At 40.5% G+C, this 18,223-nt stretch overlaps 1 long non-coding RNA gene across 3 annotated transcripts in view; it reads right to left on the minus strand.

The window, feature by feature from the left end:
- Positions 1-17,992, minus strand: part of LOC139364136 (uncharacterized) — a 40,572-nt gene extending 22,580 nt beyond the window's left edge. Inside the window, exons 1-3 of one of the 3 annotated variants that reach the window (XR_011625435.1) lie at positions 17,782-17,992; positions 16,652-16,725; positions 10,356-10,548 (exon numbers count right to left, since the gene is read on the minus strand). This is a non-coding gene — a long non-coding RNA (uncharacterized lncRNA). Of the gene's footprint in view, positions 1-10,355; positions 10,549-16,651; positions 17,759-17,781 lie in introns of those variants that run through there. The other 2 variants (XR_011625436.1, XR_011625434.1) reach the window with 2 other exon arrangements.
- Positions 17,993-18,223: the final 231 nt, after the last annotated feature.

The following is an 18,223-nucleotide window of genomic DNA, read 5'->3' on the forward strand; positions in this document are numbered from 1 at the left end:
ACGGGCGGATCACGAGGTCAGGAGATCGAGACCATCCTGGCTAACACAGTGAAACCCCGTCTCTACTAAAAAATACAAAAAACTAGCCGGGCGAGGTGGTGGGCTCCTGTAGTCCCAGCTACTCGGGAGGCTGAGGCAGGAGAATGGCGTAAACCCGGGAGGCGGAGCTTGCAGTGAGCTGAGATCCGGCCACTGCACTCCATCCAGCCTGGGCGACAGAGCGAGACTCCGTCTCAAAAAAAAAAAAAAAAAAAAAAAGAAAGTGCTATTTTTCTGTAACACACACACACACACACACACACACACACACACACACACACGCCCCAAGCAAAAGTCTTTTAAAATTGCATGCTTAATATGCTTAATCCACCAATTTACCTTTGTTCATGTCATATCTGTGTATCTGTGGAGTTGAAGATTGGGTTCTGGGCTCTGGCATTGTATCTTGATGGATCATTATGTTCTTTTATTCTTTTTCTTTTTTTGTTGTTTGTTTGTTTTGTTGAGACAGAGTCTCGCTCTGTTGCCCAAGCTGGAGTGCAGTGGGACAGTCTCAGCTCACTGCAACCTCTGCCTCCCCCGAGTAGCTGGGATTACAGACACCCGCCACCATGCCTAGCTAATTTTTGTATTTTTAGTAGAGACAGGGTTTCACCATGTTGGCCAGGCTGGTCTCGAACTTCTGACCTCAGGTGATGGACCCACCTTGGCCTCCCAAAGTATTGGGATTACAGGCGTGAGTCACCATGCTCAGCTTTTTTTTCTAAAACAAAAACAAACAAAAAAACATGTAATTCCTTAATATAAAGTGTATAGTTCCTATGATTGTCGGCCATTTGTATGTCTTTTTATTTTCTTTGACCCCTTCTTCCTTTGAGTGTCTGTATTCTTTTGAGCAATCCCACTGCTGGGTATATATCCAAAGGAAAATAATCATTCTATAAAACGGACACCCGCACTAGTATGTTTATCATGGCACCATTTAAAATAGCAAAGTCACGGAACCAACCTAAGTGCCCGTCACTGCCAGACTGGATAAAGAAAACGTGTTAAATGTACACCATGAAATACTGTGCAGCCATTAAAAATGAATGCAGTAATCTCCTTTGGAGCTACATGGATCAACCAGCAGCTATTATCCTAAGCGAGCTAACTCAAAAGCAGAAAATCAAGTATGGCACATTATCTCACTTGTAAGTGGGAGCAAAACAATGGGTACATATGGACATAAAGATGGAAATAATACACTAAAAGGGACTCCAAAAGAGGAGAAATTGGGAGTGGGGGTGAGGATTGGTAAATTATTTATTACAATGTTCAATATTTGGGTGATACACACACAGAAGCCCAACCCCCATCATTACACATGTAATACCCATGTAACAAACGGGTATATGTACCCCTTGAATCTAAAATTAAAAAACAAATTCACAAAGGAAACTGTTCATGCCCTTTGCTTACTTTTTATGAGTTTACTTTTGTTGTTGTTGTTGTTGAGTTCTTTGTGTTTCTTGTAAGTTCTGAATAGCAGTGTCTTGTTAGATGCATATTTTGCAAATATTTTCTCTCATTCTGCAGGTTGTCTGTTCCCTTTATTGCTTATTTCTTTTTCTATGGAAAAGTATTTTAGTTTAATAAGTCCCATTTGTCTATTTTTGCTTTTGCTGCTTGTGCTTTTTGAGGTCTTAGTCATGAATTCTTTGCAGAGAGCAATGTCCAGAAAAGTTTTCTCTAGGTCTCCTTCTAATATTTAATTTAAAGTTTCTTGTAAATTCTGCATATTAGACCTTTGTCAGATAGGTAGATTGTAAAAAATTTTCTCCCATTCTGTAGGTCGCCTGGTAGTTCTGATGATTTTTTTTCTGCGCAGAAGCTCTTTAATTAGATCTCATTTGTCAATTTCAGCTTTTGTTGCAATTGCTTTTGGTGATTTCATCATAAAATCTTTGCCCATGCCTATGTCCTGAATGGTATTGCCTAAATTTTCTTCTAGGGTTTTTATGGTTTTGGGTTTTACATTTAAATCGTTAGTCTGCCTTGAGTTAATTTTTTTACAAGGTGTAAGGAAGGGATCCCGTTTCAGTTTTCTGCATATGGTTAGCCAGTTTTCCGAACACCATTTATTAAATAGGGAATCCTTTCCCCATTGCTTAGTTTTGTCAGGTTTGTCGAAAATCAGATGGTTATAGATGCGTGGCCTTATTTCTGAGGTCTCTGTGCTGTTCCACAGGTCCATATGTCTGTTTTGGTACCAGTACCATGCTGTTTTGGTTACTGTAGACTTATAACATAGTTTGAAGTCAGGTAGCATGATGCCTCCAGCTTTGTCTTTGCAGTTTTCTATACATAAGATCATATTGCCAGCATATAGAGATAATTCAGCTTCCTGTTTTCCAGTCTGGGTGCCTTTGTTTTTTCTTTTTCTTGCCTGATTGTTCTGACCAGGACTTTCAGTACTACACTGGATAGGAGTGATAAAAGTGGAATCCTTGTCTTGTTACAGTTCTTAGGGGCATTGTTTTCAATTTTTCCCCATTCGGTATGATTTTGGCTATAAGTTTATCATACATGTTCTTTATTTTGAGGTATGTTGCTTCTATGTATAATTTGTTGAGGATTTTTACTATAATAAAAATAATAATCATAATAAAAATGATGCTGAATTGTTTCTAATGCTGTTTCTGAGAATTGTAAATTAAAACCAAACTGAGATACCATTTTACACCAGTCACAATGGTTATTGCTAAAAAGTGAAAAATAACAGATGTTAGCAAAGGATGCAGAGAAAAAGGAACACTTATATCCTCACTGTTGGTGGGGATGTAAATTACTGCAACCTATGTGGAAAACAGTATGGAGATTTCTCAAATAACTAAAAGTAGAACTACCATACAGTCCAGCAATCCTACTGCTGGTATCTACCCAAAGGAAAAGAAGTCATTAGGTAAAAAAGATACTTGCACCCAGATGTTTATTATAGCACTCTTCACAGCAGCAAGGATGTGGAATCATTTAGATGTCCATCAGCTGATAAACTGATAAATAAAATGTGGAATACACACACACACACGTATACATGATGGAATACTTTTCAACCATAGAAAATAGTAAAATCACATCTTTTGCAGCAACATGAATGGAGCTGGAGGCCATTAGCTTAAGTAAAACAAGTCTTAAACAGAAACTCAAATGCAACATGTTGTAACTGCAGTTTGTAAGTGGGAGCTAAATAATGTGCACACATGGCCATAGGTTGTGGGATAAGAAACACTGGACACTCAAATGTATGGGAGGGTGTAGGGATGCCAGGAATGAGAAATTACTTAATGGACATAGTGCATATTATTCAGGTGATGGTTACAATAAAATCTCAGACTTCGGCACTGTGCAACATATCCATGTAACAAAATTCGCTTGCACTCCTTAAATTTATGCAGATAAAAAGTTAAGTGTACAATTCCATTGGTTTTATAATAGCTGCAGATATGTGCAAACATCATCACAGGTAATTACAGAACATTTTAATTACATGAATTATCATTTGCTTTAGCTATCACCATCAACACTCACTAACGTCTAATATGCTTTTTTTGTTTCAGACGGGGTGTCACTCTGTCACCCAGGTTGGAATGCAGTGGCATCATCTCAGCTCTCCAAGGCTCAAGCAATCCTCCCACCTCAGTCTCCTGAGTAGCTGGGATCACAGATGCACATGACCACACCCGGCTAATTTGTGTGTGTGTGTGTGTGTGAGTGTATGTGTATTTTTGGTAGAGACAGGGGTTCACCATGTTGCCCAGGCTGGTCTTGAACCCCTGAGATCAGATTTTCCACCCACCTTGGCCTCCCAGAGTGCTGGGATTACAGGTGTGAGCCACTGCATCTGGCCAGCAATCACCAATATACTTTATAGGCCTATAGTCTGCTTATTTTGGACAGTCCATATGAACGGAATAATATAATATGTGGTCTTTTGTTGCGGGCTTCTTTCACTTAGCGCGATATTTCCAAGGCTTATCAGAGTTGCACCCTATGTCAGTGCTTCATTCCTTTGTATGGCCCAATAATATTCCATTGTATAAATATGCCACATTTTGTTGATCCATTATGTTATCTTTAAATAGAGGACTGCAGATCTACCTGAGCTTACTGAGCACTTTCAACATACTTTGGAAATACTGAGGGAAACAGTATCTAAGTTTATCACTACCCAGAGCATAAGAAGTATGAATTTTTCTCTCTGCTATTCCTATTATTTATTGTAGAACTCTAACATTCTGCTAAATTCAAAGCAGACTGCTTGGAACATGCTAAATGATACAGCAGGAGAATACAGAATATTAAAATTAGGGTGAACTGGAGATTTGTTTTGGAATTGGTAAAAGTCATGGTATGGTGCGTATAGTGTGGAACAGCAAGAAATGGTATCACCCTCTGAGCTTTAAGGGGTCTTCTCAGATTCTGTGCCATGTTTCTAGCAAACGTCAGGTGCTCTTAATTTTAGCTCAGGTATATTGAAGAGGTGAATTAAAAGGGTGGTAGAACTTTTGTTTCTTACCACTAAGAAGAGCTTAGACTGGACTTTTCCTCCTGTCATAAACTGGGAGAAATGTGTGAAACAATCGTGTTTAAACATTAACAGGAGGCATCATAGAACTGCATCTTTGAGAGAAAAGAAATAAACAATTGCTCCACTTTTGTCCCTGAAGCCCCTTTCAACTATAATGGACGAAGTGGGATACTAAGAAACAGTAGAACTGTTCTAATATGAGGAAACAAAGGTCAGGGCTGAGGGAGTTGAGATGCCTGGGATTTATGGGACATAGTAACAAAGGAAAGAAAAATATGCAGAAATAAAAAGCTCCAGAAATCTGCCTCAATTCCCATTGAGTCTGCTACCAAGCCAGGCATATGTGGGAGAACACACCGGGAGACTGGGCAAAAGCAACCACAGAGCTGTGAGCTGAGTGTGTTCTAAACGTTGTGCAGATCCGAAGAACGTCCCATCACAGATCAGGCAGACGGGCCGGGCGCGGTGGCTTACGCCTGTAATCCCAGCACTTTGGGATGCCGAGGCGGGCAGATCGAGACCAGCCTGACCAAGATGGAAAAACCCCATCTCTACTAAATATACAAAAAGTTAGCCAGGCATGGTGGTGCATGCCTGTAATCCCAGCTACTCAGGAGGCTGAGGCAGGAGAAAAGCTTGAATCCGGGAGGCAGAGATTGCAGTGAGCCGAGATCACACCATTGCACTCCAGTCTGGGCAACTAGAGTGAAACTCCGTCTGAAAAAAAGAAGAACAACCAAGACATTCAGGGGAAATCCAGAAAGAATGACTCATTAGGAATGGAGTCAAACTATCAGTAAAGTAACACCAGGCCTGCCTTAATAATGCCTCAAAATTAGCCTCAAAATGATTGAGCTGATTGGCAAGTTTCTTAATTTTCTGTGTGAACAAAGCCCAACAGAGTCCATATAATCAAAACTGAAACATTCACAATATTCACAAACTGAATATTCACAATATTCAGCATTCACTCAAAAATCACTAAACATGTGAAAAGCAGGAAAATGTGATCCATAACTAGGAGAAAAATCTGTCAACTGAAATAGACTCAGATGTGATGGGATTAGTGGATCAGAATTTAGAATGTATAGTGTAAACACTTTAAATAACTCTTTATTTATAAATGACGTTAATATATATTTTAAAATTCTGAGTCTACAAAACATACAGTAAAAGTAAGCAGTGGATTTGACAGGATTGCAGGGCACAGAGTCGAAACACAGAAATTCATTGTATCTCTACCACTAGCAAACAATTTGAAAAGAAAAAATAAAATATTACCACTTATAGCAAACAACAAACATAAAACCAGGATATATTTAACAAAATATTTTCAAGACCTCTGCAGTGAAAACAGTCACCATGCGAATTTAAAGAAGATCCAAACAAATGGAAATATATAGCATGGTCCTGGTCATATGGGCTCAATATTGTTAAGATGACAAGTTAGATGTATAATGTGCAAACTCATCAAAATAACAGATGATTTTTAAATAAAATGATGATCTAATTCAAAAATTAATTTGGAAATGCAAAAGACCTAGAATGACCAAAACAATTTTGAAATCGAGGATCAAAACTGAAGTATTCACAATGGCCGATTTAAGTTACTGTGAAGCTACATTGATCACAACAGTGCGTTATTGGTCTAATGGTAAACATGCAGCTTCATGGAACAGTATGGAGAGTGCAGAAATAGACTCATACGTATATGGGTCAATTGTTTTCTGACAACATTTCCAAGGTAGTTCAATCAGGAACAGATAGTCTTTTTTAACAAGCACTACAACAATTGATTATCCATTTGGTGAAAAACTAACCGTGATCTTTATCTCACATCAAACACAAAATTAACTCGACATAGACCGTAGTGCTAAACATGAAAGCTAAAGTTATAACCCATCTAGGAGAAAATATTTTAACAACAAAATACATTTATTCATTTTCTACATTATTTATTTATTATTTATTTATTTTTAACTTTTAAGTCCAGAGGTACAAGCACAGGTATGTTACATAGGTAGACTTGTGTCATGAGGGTTTGTTGTACAGATTATTTCAACACCCAGGTATTAAAAATGTTCATGATTTTAGGTGAGACATACTTTGAACCATAAATGAAAACTTAATAATCTGAACTTGATCCAAAAATTGTGTTATTTGAAAGATGTTTTTAAGGAAATAAAATGACAAGCCACAAACTGTGAGAAAGTATTTATAATACATATATCTGGCAAGTTAATTGTATCTACCATATGGAAAAAAATCTTTAAGATATAAGGCAAGCAATTCAATAAAACATGAAAAAAATACTTAACCAGACACTAGAAGATAAATGAATGGCCAATACACTCCACAAAAATGCTCAGCATGAGTCGTCATCAGAGAAATGCAAATTAAAAAAACCACAATGCCACGGTATTACGCAGCCAGTAGAATGGCTAAAATTTAAGAGGTTGGCAATACTAATTGTTGGCACTAATGTGAAACAAATGAAATTATCATATACTGCTGTTAGGATCATCAAATTATACAACTTTTTAAAGCACACAGTTTGGAAATTTATTATAGAGGTAAACATATAGTTACCATATGAATAAGTTATATCCCCAAACAGAAAACAACCAAAATTTCTATCAGCAATTGAATGGGTAACTAATCATGTTATATCCATAAAATGGAACACTTCTAAGCTATAATAAGGAACAAACTACTGAAACACACAACATGAATGAACCTCAAAAATATTTGCTAAGTAAAAGAAGTGAGACATCATACTGTAATATCAGTTTAGATAAATTTCTGAAACTGATCTTTTGTAACAAAAATCGTATCATTTGCTTGCCTAGGGCTGGGACTTGGGAATTGAATGCAAAGGGAAGGATGAAATTTTGGAGGGGGGGTGATCAAAATTTCTACATCTTGATTGTTATTGTGGTCATACAGATGAAATCAATTTTTAAGACTCATTAAACTGTACACTTAAAATGGATGAACTTTGTTGTATGTTAGTTATAACAATAAGGTTAATGATTTTAAAAGAAGTTGATGAATATGCCCACCCTCTGTGCCTAGGTTTCTTTCTAAATTAAACTGAATTTTTATCAACATATAGTAATTGTACATTTATGAGGTACAATGTTATGTTCAGATACATGTATACATTGTGTAATTATCAATGGTAATTCGTATATCCGTCACCTTGACATTTATCATTTCTGTATTGTGAGAACATTAAAAATCCTCTCTTCCAGCTATTTGAAATATACAATGCATTATTGTTGGCTGTCGTCACCCTCCCATGAAATATAGTACCAGAACTTAGTCCTCCTATTGAACCATAACAATTTTCCCATTGACCAACCTTGTCTCATTTCTTTCTCCCTCCTATTCTCCCCAGTCTCTGATAATCACTATTATATTCTCAACTTCTATAAGATCATTTTTAAAATTTGACATAGAGATGAGATCATGCAATATTTGTCATTCTGTGTCTAGCTTATTTTACTTAGTATAATGTCCTTCAGTTCCATTCTTGTCTCAAATGGCAGGATTTTTTATGGCTGAATAGTATTCCACTGTGTAGACAGACCTTATTTTATTTGTCTGTTCATCTCTTTGTGGACACAGGTTGGTTCCTTATTCTGGCTATTGTGAATCATGCTGCGATAAACATGAGAATGCAGATGTCCCTTTGACATGTTTTCCTGGGTATATACCCAGTAGTGGGATCTTCTGGGTAGATGTATTTGTAATTGTTTTGGAGAAGACTCCGTAGTGTTTTCTGTAATGGCTATACAAATTTACACTACCCCCAACAGTGCGTAACAGTTCCTTTTTCTACACACACTTGCCAGCATTTGTTATTTTTTGTCATTTTGGTAACAGCCATCCTAACTTGGGTGAGGTGATATCTCGTTGTGATTTTTATTTGCATTTCCCTGATGATTAGTGATCTTGAACATTTGTTTCATATACCTGTTGGTTATTTGTATGTCTATCTATGTCTGTTGCCCGTTTGTTACCTAAATATTTTGATTTTTTGCTTTTGAATTATTTGAGTTCCTTACAAGTTTTAGATAACCCTTTGTCAGATGCACAGTTTACAGATATCTTCTCCCATTACATAACTTGTGTCTTCATTCTGTTGATTGTTCTCATTGCTGTGCAGAAGCTTTTTTGGTTTGATGTAGTCAGTTTGTTTATTTTTGCTTTTGTTCATGCTCTTGACGTCTTTCCTCTATGTTTGATTTCTTCTATGAGTGTTTCCTCTATGTTTTCTTCTGTATTTTCATAGTGTCAGGTATTGCATGAAGACTTTACTCTGTTTTGATGTGAATTTTGCATATGGTGAGAGATAGGTATCAAATTTCATTATTTTGCATGTGGATATCCAGTTTTCCCTAACACTATTTGTTGAAGAGAGATCTTTTCTCCATTGTCTTCTTGGCACCTTGTCAGAAACAGTTTGCTATAATATGTGGGTTTATTTCTGGGCTTTCTATATTGTTCCATTGGTGTATGTGTTTTTATGCCAATACTGTGCTGTTTTGGCTATTACAGCTTTGCAGTACATTTTGAAATCAGGTAGTATGGCGCCTCAAGCTCTGTTTTTGTTTTGTTTTGTTTTGTTTCGTTTTTTTTTCTCAAGATTGCTTTGGCTGTCCAGAGTCTTGTGGTACCAAGAAAGTTTAATATATTTTCATTTATTTGTGTCCTCTTCATCTTCTTCTATAAACGTTTTATTTTTTATTTATTTATTTTTTTTTTTGAGACAGAGTCTCGCTCTGTGGCCCAGGCTGGAGTGCAGTGGCCGGATCTCAGCTCACTGCAAGCTCCGCCTCCCGGGTTCACGCCATTCTCCTGCCTCAGTCTCCCAAGTAGCTGGGACTACAGGCGCCCGCCACCTCGCCCGGCTAGTTTTTTGTATTTTTGAGTAGAGACGGGATTTCACCGTGTTAGCCAGGATGGTCTCGATCTCCTGACCTCGTGATCCACCCGTTTCGGCCTCCCAAAGTGCTGGGATTACAGGCTTGAGCCACCGCGCCCGGCCTATAAATGTTTTATAATTTTCATTGTAAAGATCTTTTATCTCCTTCATTCAATATGTTTCTAGGTATTTTAATTATTGGTAGGTGTTTGTAAATAGCATTGCATTTCTTCAGTTCTTTTTCAGACAGTTTGCTAATGGCATATACATGGAAACTAAACACAAATACCAAGGTTTCTTAACCAGAAATTAGAAAAAATAAAAATAAAAACACTTGCTGGCTTAGAAATATCTCCACAAAGAGTTAACTCCCTTGCTCTGCCTATCTGCCACTATGTCTATATAAAAGTATGATGTGCCAGAATGGAATATGGTAATCTCAGATTTAATTGATATTCCATGCTATAAAATAAAAAGTGCAAGGTTGAATTTGAGCTCAGGCCATGATGGGTGAAACAAATTGGATTCACCAGGAATGCATGAAGGAAAGGACAGTGCCTGGATTTCCTGGCACCTTCAGGCATGGGATGCATATTTTGTGCTCCCTTCTAATTGCATTTCTAGATGTAAGTCTCTGATCCCCACAAGCCTTGTCAGTCCAGAACCAGGGGTGGTTTCTTGTGCTGAGTATAAGAGTATGATTGACCATAGGATGCATAGAATTTTTGGTTTGGGGACTTTCAGCAGAAATGTGCAACTCAGGCCTGCAGCTTTGTGTCCCTGAGGCCAAAGCTGTTGTCGGGCATTTGGGAAGAGGGGAGCAAGTACAGGAGTGGTGGATAAGTTGGAACAGACCTTTCTGGATCAAGTGCATCTTCATGGAGCAGGAGGGGCGCCTTCTCAGCACCAGCACTTCTCTGTTGATGGAAGCTGCATCAGGCAGTTGGGAAAGAGATGAATTGAGAAGTGTGGAGGATTTCCACTACCATTCCCTTCCTTCCAGCTTATTCCTCCATACAAATTGATCGTTTCTAATTCACCATATTTCCTGTATAAAAGTACAAGATGCGAGTTAGCATAGTTTCATGTATATGGCCCGTTTTACACACAAATTATTTTACTTTTTACACATTTAATTATGTGGTACTATTATTTTACTGGGGAGAAGATTTCCTTGATTTGGGTCTGAAGTTAACCCCCGTATTTTATGGCTTGAGAAGTGGAAGAAAAGGAGCTTGGAATTTGGCAAAGAGTTAAGACCTTGGAGGTGAGTAATGGCTTCATAAAGACTGAATTAAGAAAACAGATGTAACCTAGGAAGCTTTGCCCAGATCTGAGAAATATGAGCAGTGCTCCCTCTCGGCTGCTTTTCTGCTGGGTTACGGTCTGTCACTGTAGGAATTAACAGGACTCTGTGGAAACCATCCTGCTCAACCGTCAGCACCTCCGGCCACATGAACTTCTGGGGCTTTAGGGTTGGACATGGGCTTTGGGGGATCCTGAAGCAGATACTGAGTGATCTACGACTCATGCCATAAGGTGTTGATTGAGATGACACCTGAAGTTTCTCAGGCTTTGTAGGATGACTTTGGAGGCAGGGAAGTAGAATTATATTGCTATGAGCTGTGTACCTTGCTGGCTACATTTCTCTTTTCAGGCTTCTAAACCCAGATATTATTGCTAACTAGAGAGTGCGCTCCAGACCCTCAAATATTAATTCAGGATTTGGGATAAGCAATGGGAGTAGATTTGGAGTTGCCGTTTTGGGGAAATCGTTACACTGTGGCTTTATGTGATGTAGGGCGTGAGGGGGTCTGGTATGTTCCCAGGGCGCCTCCAGAGTCTGCACACAGGCTTGTGCAGCGTGAGGCCTTCTGCTGTTTCACTGCTCTTCTGGGGACCTTTGTGAGGCCACCTTCTTGCCCATCAAGACGTAGAACCCACCCCGTTCACTGATCCTCAGACTCCATCTGTCTAATCACTCTTGGATCAAAAACTGAGCATGGCTTCATGTCAAGCTGCCATATTCTTTCCACTCTGTTGCCAGTCCTTTGGTGCCAATTGGCTACTGAGGGCCCCAGTGACTGATGGCCTCCTTAGGGTAGGTGCCAGTGGAATGCAAAACACATTGTGCATTGTGATGAAGGGCGGTTAATGAAAGGGGGGATGAAACAAGCCCATACGGCACTGTGGAAAGAAAATCTATACTAAATGAAACAAACAAAAAAAGTTTTCCACAATTTAAGCCTCGAGTAGAATTGATGTTAAATTTTCCTGAGGAGTGAGGTCAGCATTTGGAGGGCCCAGATGCTTTAGGAAGGCTAAATGGAAAGAACAGCATCTCTAAGAGGGGAAAAAAGAAGGAAAGAAAGAAAGAGAGAAAGAGGGAGATAAAGAAAGAAAGGAAAGAGAGAGAGAAAGAGAGAAAGAAAAAGAGAAAGAAAGGGAAGGGAAGGGGAGGGGAGGGGAGGGGAGGGAAGGGAAGGGAAGGGAAGGGGAGCAACAGAGCTGTGGCCGGGCGCGGTGGCTCAAACCTGTAATCCCAGCAGTTTGGGAGGCCGAGACGGGTGGATCATGAGGTCAGGAGATCGAGACCATCCTGGCTAACACGGTGAAACCCCGTCTCTACTAAAAAATACAAAAAACAAAAAACAAAACAAAAAAACACTAGCCGGGTGAGGTGGCAGCACCTGTAGTCTCAGCTACTCGGGAGGCTGAGGCAGGAGAATGGTGTGAACCCGGGAGGCAGAGCTTGCAATGAGCCGAGATCCGGCCACTGCACTCCAGTCTGGGTGACAGAGCGAGACTGTGTCTCAAAACAAACAAACAAAAAAGAAAAGAAAAGAAAAACAGCTGTGTTTCCTGTCTGCTGCTCTCCTTCATCCAGGTCCCCAACTCCCTGAAGGGGACTAAAGGCTAGGATAGAATTTGGAGGATGAGCTGTTTTGTTTTGTTTTGTTTTGTTTTGTTTATTAAAACAAAGAACAGTATTTCATGCTCTTGACAAGGGTGAAAAGTCCTCTGAGGTTTCATTTCTCAGCACTAGGGATGACCAAGGAGGTGTGATGGGGTGGGGTGAGCAGGCAGGCCTCCGTGGGGGGGCACTCTATCCTGGGCCCACACCTGCTTCATGGACCTCTTCCGGGTATTCCTTTCTCCTATGTCCATTTTTTTGGTGGCTGCATGGAAAGGGACTATTTATGTTTTATCAGTCTTTGCACCTCCCCACCAACCCTTCTCCCCATACCCCACATCAATGCTTGTGGTATGTGAAAACACAATTTTCTGCCATTTCTATGTGGAGGGAGGCCCTGACATGCATTTACAGAAATGTTCCTTTACTGTCTCTTCACAATTAATTATGTTTGGAGCTTTGGAGCTGTTCATGGGCTTCTCCATGTGTGCTTCAAGTCAACCAACTCGGGGATCTGCTTCAGGCCAAGTATGTTCTGTTGGTGCAGTCCCCCTGCAGGTAACACCCACTAAATAAATAAGCATATAAATGCGTAAATGTGAATGTTACAACTATTCTACATTAATAGCATATTGATGTATATTTCATATTCATATGCATATAATTGATATAGCAATAATGTAATACATTAATATTACAAATATTTAAAATGTTTTAAATATATATTACTTAAAGGTAATAATATACATAATTTTAAATAGAAATATAAGATAAACTATGTAACAGCAACTCTCTGAAGTCATTAGGGACAGTCAGAAACAGACAGACACTTGGTTATAGGGGAATGGGACTGGGTGAGTTTCTCATTGTTTTATGGTTTTCAGCCTGGGGAAAGTTCCAAGTCCCTGCCATGAAGGACAGCTTAAATTCCAATGGAAAAACCTGCAGCTTCACTGGCATGAAAAACCAGAGGATAGAGTTTGGGGCAGTCACATGAGCTAGAAAATGGGGGGAGAGTGCAGTCTCAGAAAGAAGAGAGTCGTGGTTGGGGGGCCCTAAATCCTGTTTATGTACGCTGCCCAACTCTGACTGTGCCTGAAATACGCACACAGGGAAGATTGTAAGCAGTTCACCTGAGACTGAACAGAGACTTCAGTTTCCACCAGTGCAGGGGAGACCAAGTTTGCAGTTTTTGTTCAGCCAGGCTAGCTGCCTGTTTATATATATAATGTATGCATGCATACATATGTAAGAACGTATCACAGTCAGAAGAACACGTCATAATCAAGATTGTTTATAAAATTTCATTCACACTGTCTAGGAAATCATCCAAAATGATGCAACATATGAAGAAACAGGAAAATGTGATGTACACTCGAGAAAAGACAATAAACAGAGACACAGCAAACCCTGGCTGAGGATATGACCTTGGGAATGACTAGGAGGCTGATTTCAAAAGTAGTAACCAAAGGGCTTAAAGACTGGCCTCAGGCCACCTGAAAGACGAAGTGTGACCTCAGGTATGAAGGTTTGGAGTACAGAAGTGTGAGTTTTGCTGCCGTTAGCCTCAATTTTCATACAAGACTTTCAATTTCTAAAAGCCTTACCCAGCTGGTGTCTCTGATGAGATGTTTAAAACATACACTGTGTAAAGTGACCAGGTAGAAACCAGAATGTTTTACATTGAGCCTGTCAAAAAAAAAAAAAAAAATGGCACAGGCCGGGCGTGGTGGTTCACACCTGTAATCCCAGCACTTTGGGAGGCCGAGGCGGGTGGATCACGAGGTCAGGAGATCAAGATCATCCTGGCTAACACAGTGAAACCCCGTCTCTACTAAAAATACAAAAAATTACCCCGGCGTGGTGGCGGGCGCCTGTAGTCCCAGCTACTCGGGAGGCTGAGGCAGGAGAATGGCGTGAACCCGGGAGGTGGAGCTTGCACTGAGCCAGGATCGCACCACTCACTCCAGCCTGGACGACAGAGCAAGACTCTGTCTCAAAACAACAACAACAAAAAGGAAATAGCATCCATGCCTGTACCTGGTGACAAGGAGAAGGAAGGGCACATGGTCAGCAGTGGGTACAAAGCAAGCTTTCTGGGCTCGGAGGGATCGTGGGCAGGCAGGCATGCATTTTCTTGATGGAACTGAGGTTCTTACTTGCACCCTTTCCTGGGCTGCCGCCTTATATGTGGAGCTAGGGCAGTAGTTGGTATCGGTGTGTGTGTGTTGTGGGGGGCGGTGTCTGTGTGTGTTGGGGGTTTGTGTGTGTGTATCTGTGTGTGTGTTTTTGCTGGATTGTTTCTCTGCTTAAGCCCCTAAGTAATTTTTTGTTTCTGTTTCATATTTTGGTTTATTATTTTTTGCTAATTCGTTTGCTTGTTGGTTTTCTTTTAAGAAAATTACATAAAATTGAATACTCTATGGGTAAACACAGTGAATTTTCACAAGGTGAACACGCTTGTGTATCCAACACCCAGATCCAGAAAAACGGCATCCCCAGCAGCCCGGAGGCTCCCCGCATTGTGTTCTCTCCTTGAGGTCCCTCCCCAGATCATGCCCTGTCCTGCCATAAAGTATATTGATGTGCCGCTGGGAGAGACAGCCTGTTGTAGCCAAAGAGGAGTCACGCCCCAGCTAGTAAGTGAATACCCTAATCGTGCAAACCTGGAAGAGATATTGGATTCACAGAGGGTAAAAAATGCACCCAGATAACCATGGAAAGGAAGGGCAGCTGCTTCTTTTCATAAGAGAGTTATTTAAAGGTGGGTGACAAGAAGATTCTGGAAGGCTGAATAAACAGCACAGCAGGAAAAAAAATTCGGTATGTGCACCTGGTCATCTCCATTCCTTTGTGACCACCAGAGGCCCCCATTGGCTGGGACGTGGACCTGGGGTGAGGGGAGGAGGGAGGGCCTGTGCTGCAGGCACCACACTCTGGTCTATTATAGTCCAGGATGTGCTAATTGCATCTGCTGAGGAAATCTGTGGCTTTTAGAGTCGCTCTCCTGCAGACTCCTCACCCCTTCAGCAAAGCTCACACCAGGCATCCAGAAAAAAGAGTTGCCAAGGGGATCAGAGCAGGAAAGTCCTCTCTCCCCCGACCACTCCCTCCCCTTCAAATCTTGCCGGGACCCTGCCCTTGGTGCAGGGAGGACTCAAACAGGTGAAGGTTTGCAGTGAGGAACAAACATGAAGCTGGGATTTCACAAGAAGTGAATGATGAGCTCAAAAGGGGGAGTATGACTTCATTCAAGGACAGCAGAGCCTTGAGGAGTGCAGGAAAAGAGGCAGAAAAGTCCTGGCTAGAGTTTTCTTGAAGCCCAGGAGCATGCAGAGATGTGGGCAGGAGAGGGTCTGCTGGCAGTTGAGGGTTGCCGTATGGTCAACTCAGATGAGCAGTGGCGCATGTCCCTTAGATTTCACAACATGAAGGAAAGCGGAGGACTATGCAGGAGTCTTTGGAGGGATAGGAATGGAAACCCCGTTAAAGCAGGCTCAAAAGTGAAGGCTCTGTGACCACAAGAAGAGACACTTTATCTCCCTTTACACCATGCTCTCTCCTGAGGAGGGTCAGAGGACGCTGTTTTCAATTCAGACTTCTGTAAGAAACTTAACAAACCACAAATAAACATTCCCGTGCTCTATTCCTAACCCCCAGCAGTCCTGAGGGAGCATGTGGTAACCTCTGACATATTTCAGTGACTCTGAAAGACATGCCATCCCAGGCTGTATTCCTGCCCTGGCCAGGAGCCCAGAGAGGGGTTTGTGGATGGATAGGTCCAGCTGGATGCCTGAATAGGAGCGAGGCCCTAGCGTGGACATTTCTATGTTTGGGTGGGACAGAGATGTAAGAGAACTAATGATAAGGTGATCCTAGTTATTTGGTGAGGGTGAACATAAAACTGTTCTGTAATGGAAAAATATATGCATCTCCATTTTTACGTGAAATAGGGGGAATGTACTTCTCATGTTTTTCTGCTTATACTCCTGATATATGACCTGAAAAGTCTGTAACATTTTAATTGTTTCAAAATATTTATTTCACAAATGTTGCAATGTTTATAACTTGTGACTGCCTCCAACTCCCTGCAGATAAAGGTAACAAAACTTTTTACATATATCTGTCATTTACAATATTCCTACAGTGCTTTATCTAAGGAAGTCTTAAAGCATAAAAATACATTCACAATCATACAAAACAATTAAATGTTTGGAAAATAAAATGATTTACTTACCATCCATTAACGTTGTTTACTTCCAGAATGTCAGCATCCTGGTGACCCCGACCTCTGGCAGATGTCCTTGGTGTCTGCAGGGCAGCAGTGTGTGCTTGGGTGCATTGTTGTAGAACGACAACGTGGAAATACAAATTGCCAGTGAACGTATTTAATCCTCTCCTATGTTGCTGTAGTTTTTCAAATAATTTGTCCATCTCCCCTGGTTTATGACTTTTTCTCTTTCTGATGCGTAGAGGTCCCTTACGTAATCTAGTTATAAAAAATGCTGCTATCTCCACCAAGATGGCTTTCCTTTTCACTGTTTTTCACACTGTTTTCACACTGTTTTTCACAGCAAAAAAATCACTTTTGCTGATTTTATACCACTGGGACTTACTTTAGAAAGGATTTAAGATAGGGATGTAGCTATAATTTTTTCAAATGTTAGCCAAATACAGCAACACAATATTTTCAATGTTTCAACCTCATTCCATTTAGAAGATTCCAAATTGCTTGAATAACTTTTGATGTACACTTGGATGAAACACAAATCTAATTTTTCTAATCTTACTCATATTTATAGAATTTGCAGAAGTAATCAACTAGAAAATCTGTAAATCAGAATCTTTGTAGGTACCAGCAGTCAAAAGTTCTTCCAATGAAACCACTTTTGGTAGATTTTTTCTCATAATGTAACAACAGCTAAATTCAGGATAATTAAATTTTGAGAGAATATTTTTCTAATTGACCATTCTTGTCATTTAAAGCCTTCTGATGCAAAATTTTAGCCATTTTATATCATTCATTTAAGTAAACCTTTCTTAGGCTGCCCCATCTGACTTATATATGGAGATTCCAACATGGCAGGTCCCCAAGAAAAGTTTTATTTCCCCAAGACTGTGATTACTGGTTGGGATTCTGCGTCTGGGGAAACGGTGAGTTAAGGGTGAGCACCTCAACGTCCGAGTTCTTTGCTGTGGTCAACCCCAGGAGGGAGCTCTGCCCTCCTCATCAACGGAATCGTCTAACATCTAACATCAACAGAAACATCTGACAAGAGCAAACACCTCTTCCTTGAAGGAGAGGAGTAAACCCCAAACACCTCCGAATGGACCGCTGTAAAACGATTTTCATTCCCCGTGAGTTACCTTTGTTAGGACAGTCTTCTTTCAATCAGGTTACAGCGCCATCTAGCGATCAGAACTGGGAGTCCTGGGCGAGAAGTGAACTGCTTCAGAAACGCCCTGGGAGCTGCTGGGGAAACGGGTGCTGAATTGGAGCGGCTGGGCAGAGAGGTCGGGCCGACCGGGCTCAGCATAGGTGCAGCAGGGCTGAAGCCGAGGGTCTGAAGGCAGGATGGTGAGGGACAGCAGTGGAACAGGAATCTAAAACTGACCCACGATTTTCGTAATTATGGCAAATAGTCAAATAATCCAGCGTTGCTTAAAGTTATTAATGAGTGTCCTATGGTCAATTCCCCGTCTTCATTTAACTTAAAATTTGTGATCCTTTTTACAAATTGATCAGCATCCACAAAGGGTTTGATGCCTCTACAAATGTAATCAAAAGTGACTATAGAACAGGTTTTTT

This window comes from Macaca nemestrina, chromosome 7 (genome assembly GCF_043159975.1).
Source record: "Macaca nemestrina isolate mMacNem1 chromosome 7, mMacNem.hap1, whole genome shotgun sequence".
Classification (NCBI taxonomy): domain Eukaryota; kingdom Metazoa; phylum Chordata; class Mammalia; order Primates; family Cercopithecidae; genus Macaca; species Macaca nemestrina.